A 15,494-nucleotide genomic window follows, 5' to 3' on the forward strand; every position below is an offset into this window, starting at 1 on the left:
TGGTAGTGCTGGCATATCTTTGCTGATGGTATCACCAGTGATGCAATTTTTCCTAAGGAGCCGTCTATTGGCTTGGTGTCGTGGCATTTCTGTATCCTCCTCCCTTCTGCTAGTGATGGTCTAAAATTTGGGGGCCAACAGAGGTGAGGCAAGAACCTCACCCCCCCACTGGTGCATAGGCTTATCCACAAGTATGGCTGTATGCTGGACCGGTAGTCAGTGACGGGTATGATCCAATTGCAGTGGTATCAACCTAAGACAGGAGGCTGACGCCTAGAGGTCAGTTTTTCCCATGACGGGTAAGAACCATATGTTGAATTGGACAACCTACCAGGCACGGTCCTTAAGCCACATTGCTTGTCGTTTAATTAATCAGAAGGGGGGAGATGCTGAGAGCCATTGCCAAGTAGGTATGACGCATGGCATGACCCAGGTCATTTGCAGTGACATTGCATGTAAGGTGACCTTGCTCAAGGACTAGGGCGGATCGGGATTTAGGGCGGTTCCAGGTTTAAGGTGTACCCTGCTAGGAATAGGGCGTATCCTGCTGCCTCAGGCGCGCCCGCTCCTTGAGTTCCCGTTGAGTTCTCGAGGGATTCAGAGAGTATTTGGGATTCAGAGCCCGGTGGAGTGTGTGGATTTTGCCCAGAATGTGAATTTTGCTCAGAACGTGGATTTTGCCCAGAACGTGTTTGTAGAGTGCCAGTGTGAGTTCGGGAATAAAGAATTGCTGTTTGAATCTACAAGGCTGTGAGTGGCTCGTGATTTTGTGCCCAGCCAGACTGCGGCAGCAGGGTGGATGGGAGTGGGGAATGGGGAGACACTTATTCTGATGTGTGTGACTTAAAGGAGCCAGGCCCTAGTGTTAATGTGGTATGAGAACAGAAGCAAGGTACATTTCCAAAAGCACTGTGGAGCTCCACAGGGGCCACTGCAATGGAATCATTTCTCTCTCATGGTCTCCAGGTTTGAGGAGAGAGTGGATTTTAATCCTGCTTCTACTGCTGAGTGCTTGGGAGGAATTAATCTTGGGAATCTTGGCTTCCTCTTGGTAAAATGGAAACACTACTGTTGGGCCATGGTGAGAACTGAAAGAGGCAATAAACTGAGAGAGTCCAACAACTCAGGCTGTAGCTTCCTTCACTGGCAGTGTCTGCCCAGAGCAGTGCGTTGAGAAAGTTAGTAGCAAAGAGTATTGGGATGAGATCTGAGCTCTAGCCAGTGTAGATCAGTGGCATGGAACGCGGGAGTCTCAAGGAAGGGTGCTTCAGCTGCACAGTATGCATTCTCACCAGGGCCTTCTGGGCTAGCCACCACATGCTAGGCCTGCTGTTTTCACCCATCTCCGTGTTGCTCCTAACCACCAGGAACCCAGAGGTGCTACTGCAGCTGGAGGCCGCTCTGGTCGAGGAGCATCCCGGCCTGCAGGTGGAGCAGATACCCACCTGGGCTTGGATGCTGGCTTGCAACAGCTGCTCTCATCCCCACATGACCTCCCCAGACCCGAAGGGCTTCAGTGATTGCTGTTTATAAATGATGTGGCCACTCTTGGGGATTTTCCAAAGGCTTCTGAACCTGAATGACCCAGCTGTAGCAAACAGCTACTGGGCTATGAACTTCCACACTCTGCCTGACCTCCAGCCTCCTGAAGGCCTTCCAGGACTGTCCTGGCTTGAATAGGACTGTGACTAACATCTATTCCACCTGTGCCCTAAAGCCTTTCAAGGGCAGGGCGTTGTACTGTGCAGGGAAGGCTGCTCCGTGCAATGATGCTCCAGGTCCTGGCTGCCGAGGAACCTAGTGTGAGGATGCTGAGCTATGACCCAGGTGTCCTGGACACAGACATGCAGCAGTTAGCCCAGGAGACCTCTGTAGATCCAGGTTTATGAAAAAGGCCACAGATCTGAAGACAATGTTGATGCTGGTGGATTGCCTGGAAACTGCTGAACTTGCCACAAGCAGACACATTGGAGTCTGGAGCCCATGTGTCCTTCTAGTAAATAGCTCATGTCCTTGACTTCTTGGGCCTTTTGGCTTCTACTTTGGGGCACATCACATGAGCCCTGTGGCTACCCAAATCCTTTCACAAAGGCCCTGCCAACCCTGTCCAATGCAGACTACTCATACCTACTGCCCTGCCCTCAAAGGCAACCAGTGGGAGTGGCTAGTATCACCAGTTGACAGGATCTGTGTCATGCAGCCTGGATGATAAGGAGGCCTGGAGAGAGATTATGGGTGTTGTAGTTCTCTATCCCCAGGGACAGAATTTTAGGTATAGGAAGAGCAGGAAAAGCAGCTGAAACACTGAAGAAAAAAGTTGAGTCTCTTGCCCTCAGCTAGTCTGTGGGAAAGGAGGACTGATCTAATGTGAAGCGTGAGGGCCCGTGCAGATTCACAGGTGGCCTGGAGGGAAAGGAGGGCAGAAGAGTTTCCAGCCCACAGAGATGCTCCTTGCTCAGCTTAACGGGAGCTTCTGTTGAATTTCCTGTCCTTATCCTGATGCCTTCTCTCCTTTAGAACCCCTCTTCTCTCTAGGTTGGGAGTGTATGTACACAAAGAAGGCAGATACAAATAAAACACAGCTCAGTCTTTAAAAAAAAAAAAAGTGTTGGGATTTACCAGTTGTCTCCCCTGGATAAGAAGAGGGAGGTGGACACACAGCTAAACACCTCTGGCCTGGGGCATAGTAAGTGTTAAATAACTAGGAACTCCCTTCCCCCCACTTTTGGGAAGTTACCTTCCCCACTTGTCACTCCCTTTCCTGCATGAGCCTGGGTATCACCTGTCCTCTGATCCCAGACACAAATTCATCTGAGGTTTCCATTCCAAAGAAGCCTGGATTCCAATTGCAGAATCCTTCCTCCTTTATTTGTCTCAGGACACATGTCATAAGAGCATTAGGGTGACCAAGTGAGAATTTACTTTAGATGGAAGAACATGTCTAAATGTACATTGAATCCTCCTGCCTCAGTCACTAGGTTTCAGTCACTCTGGAATTACAGAGTTCACCTGCATTTTTGTCATATGAGGTCAGGTATGGATCCACTTGTGGATCATGTCAGAGCTCAAAAAGTTTCAGATTTTAGGGTCGGGGGTTGTAGCTCAGTGGTAGAATACTTGCCTAGGACGTGTGAGGAACTGGGTTTGATCCCCAGCACCACATACAAATAAATAAAATAAACGTATTGTGTTCATCTACAACTAAAAAAATTATTTAAAAAGTTTCAGATTTTGGAGCATTTTGGATTTCAGATTTTTAGATAAGAGATGTTCAATCTGTATACAAATGTATGTGTATGTACACATATATACATGCAAATCTTATTGCATTTTATAACTTGATGTGTTTTCCAGTGAACATGCATTATATTTTTTAATGAGAAAATAGTTATGAATCAATACATTTCCCTGGTTTAAAAGTTATATCAGTGTTTTTTTTTTTTAAGTACTGAAATCTAGTGCTGTGGTAGTGGCTCAGCAGTAGAGCACTTGTCTAGCTAGGCACTGGGTTCATTCCTCAGCACCACATAAAAATAAATAAATAAATAAATAAATAAATAAATAAATAAATAAAATTTTTTAAAAGTACTGAAATCTATATTGACAGAGGATCACAATACAGATTAAACAGCTCAAATGTCCTCCAACCTCCCCTTAATCATTTAGATCCCATGAATTTTTTTTTTTTTTTTGATACTGAGGATTGAACACATGGGTGCTTAATCATTGAGTCACATCCCCAGGCCTTTTTTATATTTTATTTAGAGACAGGGTCTTGCTGAGTTGCTAAGTGCCTGCTAAGTTGCTGAGAATGTCTTTGAACTCACCATCCTCCTGCCTTAGCCTTTGGAGCTGCTGGGGTTTACAGGTGTGCAGCCTCGGCGTCCAGCAGTCCCAGGAACTCTAAAGTATTGAGAACTCCCAAAGAATCCAACTTAGTTTCTCTCCTCTTAACACCCATTTAATAAATACCTTGCAATTTGGCTCTGCACCAGGTGTCAGGAGTTGGGCTGGAGAAATCATGATGGCTATCCTCAAGGGGTTGGGCAAATGAAGTACAGAGACAAATGTCCTTCAGTGGATGGATGGTATTTAGAGATGCAAGAGGGAAAATGTAGAGTGAGGCCTCCCAGCTGGGCAGTAGACCCTCACAGGCTACAACTTGTGTTTCCCACTGTCCTCTCAAGTTTTGCTAAGGCTTGGGTTCCCCAGATCTGCTGTGGGGGCTCAAGCCCCTGCAAGGGCAGCTCTCTAATGAGGACCCCTCTTCCCTGCTGACTCCAGGGGACACAGCTGTGAAGACCTAGGTCCCTGGGGTGGGGGTTCAGGGGACCAGTGCTAGGCTTCTATTAGCATATTCCCCTCATATCCCCTGAGGCCCGGCAGGAGTGCTGGCCTTAAAGAACCCACTCCTGCCTGTGGAGAGCAGCTCCTAGCCCGGGGGATGAGTGAACCCACTTCGTCAGGTCTTAGTGAGAGGCAGCCTTGGCAACTGAATCCCATGGGAGGGAATGTGTGCCTAACAGCTCCCCGTGGACTTAACCTGCAGGTGTCCTCACTGCCAAGGGTTATTTAGGGTAGGGGACCAGCTGCTCCCTGGTGCCAATGAGATCAGAAAGCAGGGCTGAGGTGTAGAGTATGGAGACCTGGGCTCTAGTTCTGACTCTACCTGGGCAAACATAGCAATATTTGTTCCCTACTGTGTGCCAAATACTCTGCAACATCTTTTTTTTTTTTTTTTAAGTATTTTCTCTCTTTTACAGGTAAGGAAACTGAAGCCTAGAGAAGCTCCCTAAGTTGCCCAAGATCAACAACTGGAATCTCAGTCCAAGTCTCTGGCTTCAAATCGGGTGCTCCCCCTCCCCATGACCTCTGTCCCTTCATCTCCATCTCTTCCTCTTCCTGTTAAAGGGGCTGGACTCACTGCAGGTACAGGCAGGAAGGGAGCCCTTCAATTGAACAAGTCTATCCATGCCCTGCACCCACCCAGGGGTTTACAGACATTGCCACCAGGGCAACAAGGCTGGCATTTCCCACTCTGGACTATTTGTTCTTTCTTACTCTTTCTCCTCTTCCCTCCTCCCCATCTTCTCCGCACCCCTCCCACTTCCTCCTCCTTCTCTCTCTCCAGCTGAAACTGCAGAATCTTCTTCAGAAGGAAAATTCAAATAAAGGGAAGCTGTGCCTGGAGCTGGTTTCTTTAAACTTTCAGGGATTCTGTAGGTTTGGTCTTTCCCACCAGAAGCTTTCCAAAGCCACTCTCTTCTCCCCATTGCTGCCCTCTGCCAGGATTCTGAGGCTGCACTGTCCCACAATTTTACAGCCCTTTCCCACTCACATTTCACCATCCTCTCAATAGTCTTTGTTGCTGTGGTGGAAGAGAGGATTCAATGGGCACACAGTCCCCTGCCCACTTGACAGATGAGGAAACTGAAGCCTCACAACTACTTGGAGGCAGGTCATCCATCTGAGTCTGGCTCTTTGCTTAGGTGAATAACCATGGCATGGATCTATTCATGCTATGTCCCATTGTCTAACTTTCTTTTGCTGAAGCTGACTAGATTGGAAGAATAGCCTGACTCCATGGGTTTCCCAGGTTAGTGCCAGAAACTCCCAGGTTAGTTTTCTGCAGAAACTGAGGATATCCTCTGTTCTACTCCTTCTGACAAAAATGCCTCATATAATACTAGAAATATCTGGGCATCAGAAAATACTTCCTGTACTACAGTGCAGCTCAGTGATGGAGTGTTTTCCTAGCATGCTCAAGGGCTCTGGGTTCAATCCCCAGCACTGCAAAAAAAAAAAAGACCAGCTACTTATCTGGCCTCCCTCCACCCCAAGGCAGAAAATTTCCCCAGTAAACGTGCAGTCCTGCAGAGGGAGGTTGAGGTATGACTCTGGAACTAGGGCTTTATTGCAGCACTTGGGATCAACTGAATCAGGGAAACCAAACACTGGCCATTCTCCTTCCAGATAAGCTGAAAGTTTCCTTTTATTCTTGTCGAGGGAAGGAGCAGGCTTTGCCAGGTGACAAAAATGCTAATGAGGGGGCTGGGGTTGTGGCTCAGCAGTAGAGTGCTCCCTCGCACGTGTGCAGCCCTGGGTTTGATCCTCAGCACCACATAAAAATAAATAAATAAAATGAAGGTGTTTGGTCCAACTACATCTAAAAAATAAATATTTTAAGAAAATGCTAATGAAGACCCAAGAGAGATTGTGCCGGGTGGAAACAGTACTAAACTCTGAGTCGCATAGGGCTCTGCCTATTCCCAGAGGTGTGACCTTGGGCAAATCAGGCTGCCCCTCTGAGCCTGCCTCATGGTGTTGTTGGGAGCAGATGAAGCAATGTTTCAACTCAGTGGCTTTAGAAAGATGCTTATTATATATTGGTATGAAAATCAGTTTACAGAAGATATGCAAAGTAGACCCTCATTACTGTGAAACATAGAAAAATAGTTGAAAGCCTTATACCACAATGCTAACAGCACTGAGTGATGGGATCATGGATGTCCTATTTTCTCCTTTTTGCTTATCTATATTTCTAATTTTTTCTATGGTAAGTATATATATTTATCACATAATGCTGTATAACAGACCAGCTCAAAAGCTCAGTAGATTACAATACAAAGATTTATTCTCAGACTCACAGCTCTACAGATCAGTTGCAGTTTGACTGATCTAGGTTGGGCATGACAGGGCTGTAGGGCCTGCTCTGTCTCAAGCTGCAGGTCTATTGAGCCTGGCTCTTCACTAGGACCAGTTCCACATGTCTTCATGCTGAGGCCCTGGCTGGAGGGGGCAATAGCTATCTAGGGTTTATTTCTCCTTCCTGATCACCTTAGTCCAAAAGACAAGCCCAACTATACAAGCACATATAAAGCCTTTGCTTAGCTCATTTCAGTAACATTTCTTTGGCTAAAGCAAGTCACATGGCCAAGCTCAACCTCGAGGAGTCAGGAAAGTGTTATGTTACCCACAGTGGGAGTATTATGGTAGTGAATATATGTACATTAAGAACACAAATTGTTACATATTACTTGTATAATACAACAAACATGTGTTTTGCAATGTATGTTCAGAGTATCTACCAGAGTATCCTGTAGGGTTCTCCAAAAACAAGATAATGGAGCCACTGTATAATCTTGTAGGCTCACCCCTCTTCCTCTGCCTTCTCTCACCCTTTAACATAATGAGATACCACCATTTATGGCACCTATAGTTTCACAAATGAAGGTTAAAAAAACCAACATAAGTTTGCCCCAATTATTGCCAACGGCCAGACCCTCACTAGTTCCCACCCAGTGACCAGCTCCAGTCGCTTCCGTTGATCTCCTGTCTTTTTACTTCTTTCATTTCACCTGGCCAGTCGTTCAAAATTTATTTATTGAGCACCTAATGGTGCTCTTCTAGTCATGGGGTTGTATTTGTGAACAAGGCAAGTTTCCCTGAACAAGGAAGCCTTCTTTCATAGGGTTTGTGTTCCAAAATAAAATAATAAACAATTTAGGTTATTTTGATTTTAATTATGTATACCCAAATTAGGGTTTGCATTCCAGTCAGGAGGCGAGGTGGCTGCTAGGTGTGGGAGGAAACGCAAGAGAGCCAGAAATTATCATTGAGTGTGAGTGTTAAGAAGTGAATAAAATAGGATAGTGCATGAGGGAGCAATGGGGCAAGGGTTGGCAAAGATGGTGGGGTTCCCAGAAGGGGTACTGTTGGAAGTTTTTGGAAGAGTCTCTTGGGTTCTCCAGATCTTGACTCTGAGTCTCACTCGACAATTCTACTTAAAAATTTCCACCACTTGCTCTGCACTTTGGACTGCATGGGGGGCCTTCCTGTCCTACCTGTCTTTTAGGACCCAGCCCAGTTTCTCATGGATGCCTGGACCTTAGCTAGTCCTCAACAAAAAGGAAAGCCAGCAAACCCTATTAGATCAAACCAAGCACATTTACTGAGCTCCCATCATACATAAAGCAAGCAGGCATTATTGCTTAGCTTCTGGAAGCCAAGCCAACAGTTACTTGTTGAGTGTTTATTGTATATCCAAACCAACAAGTGTTTATTTACTGTCTTCCTGGAATTGAGGAGAATACAAAGGTAATTGCTGCTGCTTTCTAGGAAGTTGCAATCAGGTTGCAGAGGCAAAGGTTACAAAAAAATAGACCATTGGCTATGAAAAGAAGTATTGGTTATCATGAGGACTTGTACAGAATACCCCTTTGAGAAGAAAGAGCTGGGGCTATAGATCATTGTAGAGTAGAGAAGCCATAGAAGGCTTTATGAAGGAGGTGAGACTTGAGCTGGCAGGGGTCAATAGGATTTATTTATTTATTTGTTTATTTACTTATTTATATTTACATATGTGCATACATACATGCTGGGGATTGAACTTAGGGGCACTTTACCCCTGAACTACATCCCCAGCCCATTTTACCTTTTATTTTGAGACTGGGTGTCACTAAGTCGCCCAGACTGGCTTTGAACTTGCAATCCTTCTGCCTCAGCCTTCCTGACTCACTGAGATTACAGGCCTATACCACTGTGATTTAAGATTTAGATAGAAAAAAAATAGGGGGGCTGGGAATAAAGCTGAGTGGTAGAGTGCTTGCCTCGCATGCATGAGGCCCTGTGTTGGATCACTAGTACCTCCAAAAAAAGAAAAGATAGGGAATGGGGTAGCCTGGCCTGGGCCTGGGTGTTTGCATTTTGGAATTCTACAGGATCATTCCTTATTTGGGGCTGGTGCTCTCTTCTCCCTGATGTGCCAGCATTCTTGTAACACCCAGCTATTCCATGACCATGTTTCTTTTGAACCAAAGCTGGATTTCTTTGCAGACCATAATTTGCCCGTGTGATGGAGGGCTGACATCATCTGGCTAAGGTCAGAATGGGTAGCCTTGTGAGAAGGTGTTTGTGATAAGGGCATAAAAACTATGGAGGTTGGCATTAGGATGTCCAAGTGCAGCACATTTATAGTCCAGGTGTTATCTCATCTCCTAACTGAGGAATCTTTAAAAAGCAGTCATGTTCCTCTCCTCTACTTGGGGCCTTGAGACAGCAGCCACAGCTACTACTCATTTGATTCAAGTATGAACTCAATGGTTTTTTAATAAATTTCTGAAATTTTCTGACATATCATTCTTTTGTTGACTTGGTTGCTAATAATATATTCTGCTTTCCAGAAACTACTCATGAAGAACTCTGAACTGATAAAATGACTCCATTAAAAAATTGTCATTTTCAGGAAAAAAAAGAAAAAAAGGGGGAAAAAAGTAGAGGGAATTTCATCAAAATAGAAGAAAGATAGGTAGAGTAGACCAAGGGGATTGAGGAGAAGGATGAAGGGATGGGAAAGGGGAAAAACAGTGGAATGGATCTGACTGAACTTTTGTATGTGTATGCAGGGATGTGTCAAGTTGGGTCCCCATATCAGGTTTATCCACGCGACTCTAATTTTTAAAAAACAGTGAAGTACAAACTGTAAACAGGTTAAGAAGAGATCAGTGGAGTGAAGGAGGGGAGCAGGTATGGAGGAAAGTGCCAGGGACTGAATTGGAGCAGATTGTGTTCTATGCTTTTGTGATTATGTCAGGGGTATCCTGGTGCTATCTATAATTAAAAAAGAACTAAATAATAATCATTTTTTACACTAAAAATATTTATCCAGTACCACTCTGTATACTCTGGATATGGGGAACAAAAGGGAGAATAAGCCACAGATTATGAATTCCTTTTATGCTTTATTCAGTTTGTGGAAAGAATCTATTTACACAGCTTTCCAAGAAATTTGCTCTCTCCCTCATCTGGGGGTGTATATACCATCTGTAAGATTACTTCCCATTTCATTTGCCTCCAGGTCATATGGGTTGTGTAGATCTCAGGAGTCTTTGAACATCATCATTGTAGGGGGAAGTGTTCAGGCCTAAGACAAAATAAAAACTATAACCAAGAGGCAGATGTAAAGCAGGCTTGAATACTCATTCCATGGGGGAAAATAAACCTTCACAAACTGTCTTCCCCACTGGAGTCCAAGGAAAGGCAAGAAACAGCCATTCCACTGTTTTTCCCCTTTCCCATCCCTTCATCCTCCTCCTCAATCCCCTTGGTCTACTCTACCTATCTTTCCTCTATTTTGATGAAATTCCCTCTCCCTTTTTTTCCCTTTCTTCTTTTTTTCTGAAAATGGTAATTATTTTAAAAAATATTTATTTTTAGTTATAGGTGGATACAATATCTTCATTTTATTTTTATGTGGTGCTGAGGATCGAACCCAGTGCCTCACACATGGCAGGCGAGCTCCCTACCTTTGAGCCCCAGCCCCAGCCCCTGAAAATGATAATTTTTAATGGAGTCATTTTATCAGTTCAGAGTTCTTCATGCCTAGTTTCTGGAAATCAGAATATATTATTACCAACCAAATCAACAACACTGCGTTCTCTGCAATTCCAGACTGTCACTCCTTCTGGAAGAAAGCTAGTGAGCTGCAGAAGGAGGGAACCCTGTCATACGAATATTAAAGAAAACCAGGGGCTGGGGATGATCCTCAGCACCACATACAAACAAAGATGTTGTGTCCGCCAAAAACTAAAAAATAAATATTAAAATTCTCTCTCTCTCTCTCTCTCTCTCTCCAAAAAAAAAAAAAAAAGAAAAAGAAAACCAGGCAGCCAGCTCCATGTTTCAACACAGATGCTTCCAACTGCACCATAGCAGGTGGCACATGAGGCATAGAGGTGATTAGGGGTTGATCTCTGCCCACCTGGCCACCACCAGCTGTACAGCTATTAGCCCAGGTCTACCAAGATGTGGACACCAAGACAGGATTAGATGGCAGTGGATTATTAAGCAAATGCCTGTGTGCAAAAAGGGGGATGGAGCCAGGGAGGATGGGAGAGCCTCAGACCTTAAACTACAGTGCAGTTTTAAGAAAGGTTGCAGCAGGTAAGCAAGACCAACAGCTTCACTTTAGAAGAGTCCCCTGACTTCTTGGTCTGTGTTACTGGGAGCAGGCTGTGGGAAGAATGTCTGCAGGGCAAACAACTCAGGTAAATTTTGAGTCTCAGTTTCTTCAACTGCAAAGTGAAGGGTTGTTCAGAGGGTTAAATAAAATAACATATTTAAAAGTGTCTAGAGTAAAGTGCCCAGTAATGTTCAATGCAGGAGAATTCCCTTCATTATCTTATTGTATCTCATCAGGAGGCAAGTTCAGCAGGGTGATGTGATCTTTGTCCTACTGGCCCTTCCCTCAATCAACCTTCCTCCCACCCTCGAGCTAAACACAAAAGGAGGCAGAAGGTGTACCCCAAAGGCCAGAGCCTGAGGGTTTTGGTTTTGGTAGCCACCCCTTGGGCCTTTATCATAAAAGACATGGGGCTCCAGCCTCAGGGTGCAGAGGAGGGAGACCCCACAGAGATGGATAACATTCTTACTTGGGGAACTTACAGCATACTTGGAGAAATGAGCCACATCCCCTTGGGAACACCTTGGGGAGGACCCTAAGGCAGGCTCTACTCCTCCAAATATTTTGGGCTGAAGTCCAGACCACCACTATCACTATTTTGACCTCACCCTCTGTCTTTATCTATGGGCCCTATGCTCCTGCCATGCTGATTGCCAGTCTGTCTCAGTCTGTCCCTCTCCCCAGCCTCATAAATCTAGGCTTTGTTCTTATTAGCCCCTTTCCCTACACTGTCCTTCCCCTTCCCTCACCCTCCTAGTGAATGCCTCTTCTCAGTCCAGCTCAGGTGTCCCCTCACTGGACAGCCCTCCCTGACCCAATGCTCTCACTACTGGCTCCAGTCCCCTAGGTATGTCACCTACCTCTCTGTGCTTCAGTCTCTAACGGGGAAATGAGGGTGGTGATAATAGTGCCACCATAGCTAATTAAATGAGATGATAAAAGCACCATTAATGGGCTGTATAAGCAAGCATTATGGTCAATGATAGGCATGTGTCCAGCAGACACTGGCCAGTGAACACACAATACTCCATGATGGAGGAGGGGGAACACAGAGTGTAGTAACATGGGGGACGTGCTGGACTCAGAGTTGCTGCTGGGTGGGATTATGTGTTCCTCAGCCAACACTTGTCCTCTCTGGGTCACGTTTTCCTCCTTTGTATAGTTGGGCATGTCCTCCAAGGGCTCTTCTGGCTATGCTAGCTTAGCTCAGAGGCTCTGGGATCCTGGGCTTTGCAGGCATTGCCTGGGCTCTGAGGCCCTTCTTAGCTCCACTACTGGTGCTGACTCCCTAGGCTGGACAGCTCCCATACCATTTCCGGAGGCAGCAGAACCTCCCAACTCTCAGCATCTGGACAGCACCTCAAGCTGGGAGAGCTAGGGCTTCTACAGGCAGACCTCAGGCCCAGAGCTCCCAGGTGGGGTGTGTGTGTGTGTGTATGAGAGAGAGAGAGAGAGAGAGCGAGCTTTGAGTGCACCTGGAGGAGGAGGAAGGCACCAGCATCTCTCAGACTTTCAGGGTCTGGGCAGACTCTAAATCTTAGAAAATGTGGCTTGGGGGGTCTACCTACAAACTTTGGGTCCTAGATTACAAAAATCATTTAGACCTTGATATTTTAATTTGCCTTCGACCTATTCCTCAATGCACTCCCACCCCTAACACTACCACAAAGCACAAAAGCCCTTACATTTATTATCATGGGCATTTGTACGAAATCATAGATATTTGGACAGGTACATATATTTTCATGTAGGAATCCATAGCCCAGTTTTAAACCAAAATGTTGGCAAATAGCCAGACTGACACCTATGAATTTGTGAATACCTATATATTTATATCAGTTTCCTACATAATTTTGCATATATTTTCATTCATTTATTCATTTATATTGATGTATATGTTTATTCCCTAACCCTAATCTTAGCACTACCCCTACTTCTACCCTTAACATTACCACAAATCACAAAAGCCCTTGCACGTGTAATCATGGGCATTTATATGGAAATCATAGGCATTTTGACAGGTACATTTATATACTGGATAGATCTTCTTATATAATATCATATATAAACATACTTTCATGTATGAATCCATGGGCCAGTTTTAATCACAATGTCAGCACACAGCTACTCAGAAACATGTATGATTGTGAAAACATATATACTTATGTAGTCTTTCTTACATAATTTCATGTATATTTTTATTGTTTATTCATTTATGTGGATATATTTGTTCATTCCCTAACTCTAAACCTAGCCCCACCCCTCAATGTACTCCCACCCAATCACTACCACAAAGCACAAAAATTATTGCACGTATAATTATGGGCATTTACATGTAAATCAAAGATTTTTGATAGGTACATTTATACACTCTCATAAAATATCACATATATAAATATATTTTCATATATGAATCCATAGTACAGTTTCAATCCCAAATGTCAGCACAAAGCTAGACTGACACCTATGAGTTTGTGAAAACACATATATTTATATAGTTTTTTCCTACCTAATTTCACCCATATTTTCATTTTTTTATTAATTTATATCAATATAGTTGGTTATTCCCTAATCCTAACCCAAGCATTACCCTTAATGTATTCTTACCCCAAATATTACCACAAAATGCAAAAGCATAGGCATGTATAAGCATAAGCATTTATATGAAAATCATAGATATTTTGACAAGTACATTTATATACTCACACACACATATATATATATTCACGAATGATTTTATAACCCAGTTTTAATCCCAACTGTCAGCACACAGCTACTCAGAAATGTGAATGTGAAAATATATATATTTGTACAGGTCTTCTTACATAATTTTACATATATTTTCATTTATATTGATATTTATGTTCATGTCCTAACCATAACCCTAGCCCTACCCCTTAATGTTAGGGCTACCCTTCCTCTACCAAAAAGCACAAAAGCCCTTGCACATATAATCATGTGCATTTATATAAATATCACAGATATTTTGACAAGTGCAGTATATAAGAGAGTATATCTCTTATAATATCATATACATATATTTTTTTCTTGTATGAATCCATTGCCCAGTTTTAAACCAAAATGTCAGCACAAAGCTAGACAGACATCTATGAATTTGTGAAACATACAATTTATATATTTTAACATAATTTCACATATATATTAATTTTTTAATCACTTATATTTCTCTATATATTCATTTCCTAACCCTAACCCTAACCCTACCCCTCAATGTTCTCCTACACTAACATGACCACAAAGCCCAAAAGCCCTTTTTTATTTTCTTTTTTTATTCATTAATATTGATATATTATTTATTCCCTAACCCTTACCCTAACACTATCCCTAAAAGTACTCCTACCTAACACTATAACAAAGTCCTTGCACATATAATCATGGGCATTTATATGAAAATCTTAGATATTTTGATAGGTACATTTATATACTCACATATAATATCATATATAAATATATGTTCATGTATTAATCCATAGCCCAGTTTTAATCCTAAATTCTGAACCCAGGTGCTCAGAAACCTATTTGATTGTGAGAACATATATATTTATATAAATTTTCCTAAATAATTTCACTTATATTTTCATTCACTTATACTGATACATATGTTCATTCTTTAGCCATACCTCTAGCTTTACCCCTCAATATACTCCTACCCTAACACTGCCACAAAGTGCAAAAGCCCTTGCACATCCAATCATGGGCATTTACATGAAAATCATAGATGTTTTGACAGGTACATTTATATACTCACACATAATGTTTTATATATATATATATATACTTTCATGTATGAATCCATGACCTAGTTTTAAAGTTAAATGTCAGCACACAGCTACTTAGAAATATGTTTGATTGTGAAAAAATACATATTTATGTGGGTCTTCTTACATAATTAATGTATAAATTCACTTTTATTCACTTATATAGATATACATGTTCATTCTTTAACCCTAACCATAGCACTACCCCTCAATGTACTCCTACCCCTTACACTACCACAAAGAGAAAAAGCACTTGCATGTATAATCATGGAATTTATATGTCATAGATATTTTGGCCCACACATATATACTCACATAAAATATCATATATACACATATATTTTCATGTATGAACCCATAGCTGAGTTCTAAACTGAAATGTCTTCACACATACTAAGAAACCTATCTGATTGTTAAAACATGTATATTTATATAGGTTTTCCTAAAAAATTTCACATATATTTTCATTTTTTTATTCATTTATATTGATACATATGTTCATTTCCTAACCCCAACCCTAGCCCTACCCCTCAATGTACTCCTACCTCTTACACTACCACACAGAGAAAAAGCTCTTGAATATATATTCATGAGAATTTATAAATGAAAAACCTTTCCACATAAAATCATGTGCATTTATGTGAAAATCTTGGATATTTTGATAGGTACATTTATATACTCACATGTAACATCATATATGTGAATATATTTTCATGTATAGATATATGACCAGATTAAACCAAAATGTCAGCATA

The 15,494-nt window shown here is 42.6% G+C and overlaps 1 pseudogene; it reads left to right on the top strand.

Annotated features, from left to right (window-relative positions):
• The first annotated feature begins 1,236 nt into the window (after nucleotides 1-1,236).
• Nucleotides 1,237-1,997, top strand: LOC107137599 (annotated as a pseudogene).
• Nucleotides 1,998-15,494: the final 13,497 nt, after the last annotated feature.

The sequence above is a fragment of the Marmota marmota genome, unplaced genomic scaffold (assembly GCF_001458135.2).
Source record: "Marmota marmota marmota unplaced genomic scaffold, marMar, whole genome shotgun sequence".
Classification (NCBI taxonomy): domain Eukaryota; kingdom Metazoa; phylum Chordata; class Mammalia; order Rodentia; family Sciuridae; genus Marmota; species Marmota marmota.